This window comes from Muntiacus reevesi, chromosome 14 (assembly GCF_963930625.1).
Source record: "Muntiacus reevesi chromosome 14, mMunRee1.1, whole genome shotgun sequence".
In the NCBI taxonomy this organism is placed as follows: domain Eukaryota; kingdom Metazoa; phylum Chordata; class Mammalia; order Artiodactyla; family Cervidae; genus Muntiacus; species Muntiacus reevesi.
Window position 1 is genome coordinate 11,286,144 of NC_089262.1, and position 5,504 is coordinate 11,291,647.

The window sequence follows — 5,504 nt, forward strand, 5'->3', positions numbered from 1 at the left end:
ACAGTGCTTGCAGAACACATGATTTTCCAAATCAGGAAACACACTGGGAGGAAAAACCCAAGCTTAAAACACAATTTTGCTTATTCTAAGTGCCTCTGTGAGTGACATTTGAAATTACAGAACAGCAAACAGTTCATTCTTGGTGGAGACTAACAAGACTTTGGCAAGTTTCAGTCTGCTAAGGATCGAGAACGATATTAAAAGCAGTTGCCAATGGATGGCTACAGGAAATCCACACATGCATATATGCATGCATACACATGCATGTGCACACACACACACTCCCTGTCAAAACAACTTCAGAGTTAGCCAAGTTGATGTCTTAATAAGCTAAATCACTCGCTGTCTTCTTTGTAAATTGTTCTGTTGCAAACAGATGCTTTAAGAAGATATACAGGTATATAGAGATGAGAAAAATTGGGTTAGCATTTTAAATATTGAAAAATAAGGTAAAAATACTTACAGAACACAACAGACGTACATATTTTTCCTATTAGTAGGTGAAAATTGTGACTGAAAAGGATCCAAATATATGCATTAAAACCTTTTCAAAGGAAGTGCTCTCTATATGCACGTCAAAAAGTTAAACTTAATGAAATATTGACACAAAAATGAAAAGTACAATGGTTGATCTAATGAGAAATGTAAAATTAAATAAAGTCATAACTAAAAGTGATACCACAAAGAAGCAAATAGGAGAATAAAAGTCCAACACTAGGAACAGCACTGTAAATCTTAGAAGAAAAGTAATAAACTTTCTACATGCTCAAAAATAAATGCTAGAATATAAACTCAAAGCAAAGGAGAAAAACACAAGTCAGTAAAATAATTATCTGTGAAACAAAAATAGTTAATATAGTAAAGTATATTTAAATAATAAAGATTAAATGAGCAAATTTTTAGGCTTAAAATATTTGAATTACTTAAAATTAATTCTGAGACTAGATGTATTTTCCAGACCAACCTTATTACATCTTTTATTAGAAGAACATCCTCAATTTTGGGGGTCACATTACAGAACTCAGATATGTGCTGTATCCCAAAGTCATATCTAAAGCAAAAGTTTCTGAATGGCTGAAATTAAAAAAAATAAAAGGATATATCAAAGGATATGTCAATAGAAGGGGACAACAGGGGATAAGATGGCTGGATGGCATCACCAACTCGATGGACATGAGTTTGAGTAAACTCCAAGAGTTGGTGACGGACAGGGAGGCCTGGCGTGCTGCAGTCCACGGGGTTGCAAAGAGTCGGATACAACTGAGTGACTGAACTGAATTGAACTGATGTCAATAGTAGACAAATGGCAATATTAAAAGGAAAATAACTGAATCATGATATTAACGAGAGAGATGAGAAAATCTATCAAAAGTAATTAATGGAACAGTTGAGCATATGGACAAGAAGGTGAAATAGGAAGACACTGACTGAACTCACCTCTTTGTTTGGCACAATGAGATAACAATCATACACAGAGAACAACCTGGACACGTACAAAAAAGACTTCACAACTGGAGGTACAAGAAAATCACCACAGTGAAACAGAGATGGAGACATGGTATCGTCAAGGCCCCCAGCTCTGAGATAGTGTGTGCGTTAGTCGCTCAGTTGTGTCTGACTCTTTGCAACCCCATGGACTGTAGCCCGCCTGGCTCCTCTGTCCATGGGATTCTCCAGGCAAAAATACTGGAATGGATTGCCATTTCCTTCTCCAGGGGCTCTTCCTGACCCAGGAAATGAATCTTCACGCCAGCAGACCCTTTACCATCTAAGCCACCAGGGAAGCCCAGCCTTGCGGTAGGCTACTCACAAATAAGGGGATAATCACATTTGCTCAGTTATCTCCAAGAAGCAAGGGATATGAACCCCATATCAGGCCCCCCAGCCTTGGGATCTTGCACCAGGAAGACAAGTCTACAGAATATCTGCCTTTGAAGACCAATGGGGCTTGCATACAGAGAGTCAGAGGGATTTAAGAAACAGAGGCTCCACTCTCAAAGGGCATGCCCTAAATCTCATATACTACCCCCACCAAGTCCCAGCACAGAGGCAGTAATGAAAGGAGCCTGAGTCAGACCAGACCCACTTGATGACCTTGATGAGCCTTCTGGGGAGGCAGGACCAACTGAGAATCCCCCCCCCCCCCACTAGGGATAGATGTAGATATTTCGGGGAGCAGAAGGATACTGATGCTGACCATCTCGATTTCAGAATTCTCCACCAAGCCAATTAGCCTTGCAGTCAGCTTTAGCAGGTTGCAGCCCCACCAACTATTGGGATAATAGTAACCCCAGAAGGCAGGGCTTGGCAGCTAACTCAGCTGAGGGCTGGCCCAACCTACAGCATGCCCACAGTAGCTGACGTTGCCAAAAGAGAAGAGTCCATCAGTCCATAGTGGAGGCATCCCAGAGCATATAGATCTGGTAACCAGGGTGAAGTTTCTGGGCCCCATAGGAATTCTCCAATGTAAGGCCAGTTCTCCAAGATCAGGAAAAATAACCAACCTCTCTCATACATTTAAAAAAAAAAAAAAAAAAAAAACACAGAGAATTAGACAAAATGAAGAGACAGAAGAATATGTTTCAAATAAAAGCAAAAGACAAAAGCTCAGAAGAAGTACAAAATGAAGTAGAGATACATAATCTATTGGATATAGAATTCAAGGAAATGATTATAAAGATACTTAATGAACTCAGGAGAATAATGAATAAGCAAAGTATGTTAGCAGAGTTAAGAAATATAAAGAATAACCAAGGGATACATAAATGAAATAAAAACAAAATACAATAGGAGAATAAACAGTAGATTAGAGAAATGGACCAATGAACTGGAAGACAGAGTAGTAGAAATCACCCAAACAGAAAAAAAAAAAAAAAAAAAAAACTAACTAAATTGGATTGTGTAAGAAATCTGTGAGACAACATCAGGCATACTAACATTAAAAGTAAAGGGGGTCCCAGAGGAGAGGAGAGAGAAAAGGGCAGCTTGTATATTTAAAAATATAAGGACTGAAAACTTCCCTAATCTGGGAAAAGAAACAGACAACCGAAAGTAAAAATTGTGAAGTAGCAGTTTTTTTTACTGAAAACAATGTAATATCTAAATGCTAGTGGTTTAAATTATTTTGCTCACATTAAAAAAAAAAAAATGAAGGACAGAAGCTTCTGAATACTGTGCAGGAATTCATTATAGGAATCAAAGGTCAAGATACTTCTGATTTTATGCTCTACCAACATTGATGTTGATATAGTGAAAGTGAAAGTGAAGTCGCTCAGTCGTGTCTGACTCTTTGCAACCCCATGGACTGTAGCCTACCAGTCGTCTTCGTCCATGGGATTTTCCAGGCAAAATAATGGAGTGGTTTGCCATTTCCTTCTCCAAGAGATCTTCCCAACCCAGGGATTGAACCTGGGTCTCCAGCATTGTAGGCAGACGCTTTACCATCTGAGCCACCAGGGATGTTGATATGGTCAGAAGATAATGCTATATATATAGATCTGGCCATCAGGGAAGATGGAGTGGGTATTGACAAAAATCATATTTATCTCTTATGTCTAGAAAGTCAGTATTTTCCCAGAAACATTCAATAGAAGGCGTATTGTGAGTCTTTGTCCATAACTGTCACATGACCTCCTTATCTGCTAAAGAAGATGATAAAGCAAGTACTTAGGTATTTCAGTCTCTAAGGTGGAGACAAGCCAAAGGGAAGCAGTAGGGGATAGAACTGGTACTTCCAGCCTTAGCTGGCCAAACAGACTTTTACAGTGACTGTGTCATGTTGGGTGAGTCAGAGATCCCAGGGTTTATGACACTTTATTTGCACAGCAACATCCAAAATCTAATTACAAAACATGACCTTGGATCAGGGTACTCAAATGCAGTGGATAAAGCATAAAACAGAGCCAGAGGCCATTTTTTCTTTTCTTTTTTTTTTTCCTTCAAGTTTCTCCTTTGTTTTCACATATCCATATGTTCCTGGGAAATTATGCTTTGTATGGTTATTCACAAAAGACACAAGAAGGTAACAGGCATGCATTTGTCCTTCAGGTGCTTCTTATTTGTGCAACTCTGCTTTACCTGCAGAGTAAGGATGAAAAACAAGGATTTATTATTTCCCAAGTTGCGGAAATGGAAATGTCATCATTCAAGATGTTTTCTTATAAAACATTTTAGCCATTATTAATTGATATAATTTTAAAGTATATTATTGTTTTAACATTATTTCTTAATTTTTATATTTAATAGAGGTTTTCCCCCAAGCAATTCTCTAGTGCTGTATACATTTGTTTCCAAATACCTGCAACAATATTTTCTTTGTTGGTGATCAATTAGTTCTTCCATTTGTCTATTAAAATAACAGTATTTCTGAATTACTACTTAAAAAAACCTAAGTAGATATTTAAATATATATATAATCAATAGCCACTCTTATTAGTAGGAGAATAATAAAATTATTCATTTATTGTTGTTTAGCTAATAGGCAGAGATAGTAAACGAGAATATGATCTTCACTGAGAAAATCCAAAACCAGATTTTTTTTTTCAATTCTAGAATTTTGCAATAAACTTGGATGAACAAGATACTATGTACTGAAAATATCCTCAATATCATTAAATAATGTGATGTTACAGAAAGGAAACTTTGATGACTGTAATCCACAGTGACTAAACCACCACCTATAAAATCAAATATTCAGAGAATTCCCCTTACTTGTACAGGTTGATGCTAATTAAAATACCATGCAATTGCATCATTTAGAATTTTATTCAGCTACTAGTTAGAGAAACAGAAAAGATAACTGGCTTAAGCATACTTCTATGCTTTTTTTCTGTCTCATTTAAAATAAATCTGTCTTAGCTAGACTATGGGTTTCCCTCATAGCTCAACTGGTAAAGAATCCCCCTGCAATGTGGGAGAACTTGGTTTGAACCCTGGGCTGGGAAGACCCTCTGGATAAGGGCATAACAACCAAACCATTCAGGCTGGCTCCATGGTCATTTCTCGGAGAAGGCAATGGCACTCCACTGCAGTACTCTTGCCTGGAAAATCCCATGGATGGAGGAGCCTGGTAGGCTGCGGTCCATGGGGTCGCTAAGAGTCGGACACGACTGAGTGACTTCGCTTTCACTTTTCACTTTCACGCATTGGAGAAGGAAATGGCAACCCACTCCAGTGTTCTTACCTGGAGAATCCCAGGGACGGGGGAGCCTGGTGGGCTGCTGTCTATGGGATCACACAGAGTCGGACACGACAGAAATGACTTAGCAGCAGCAGCAGCATGGCCATTTCCATTTTGTTTCATAATAATTAGCAGGTGGCTCCCACGCTTCTGTTCCTGGCAGCAGGAGAGGAAAAAAAAAAAAAAAAAAAGCAAGGGGGAAAAGGTGCATATCCCAACTGTCAGCTCCCTTGAAAGAATTTTTTCTAAACATTCCAGACAATACCTTTCATGAACATGTTATTTACTGGGCACTGCTAGTTGAAGATAATTTATAAAATGGTCT

At 38.3% G+C, this 5,504-nt stretch overlaps 1 non-coding gene across 1 annotated transcript; it reads right to left on the reverse strand.

The window, feature by feature from the left end:
- Positions 1-3,387: 3,387 nt before the first annotated feature.
- TRNAC-ACA (transfer RNA cysteine (anticodon ACA)) lies at positions 3,388-3,459 on the reverse strand. Its single transcript has one exon. It is a non-coding gene; the product is annotated as a tRNA-Cys (tRNA).
- Positions 3,460-5,504: the final 2,045 nt, after the last annotated feature.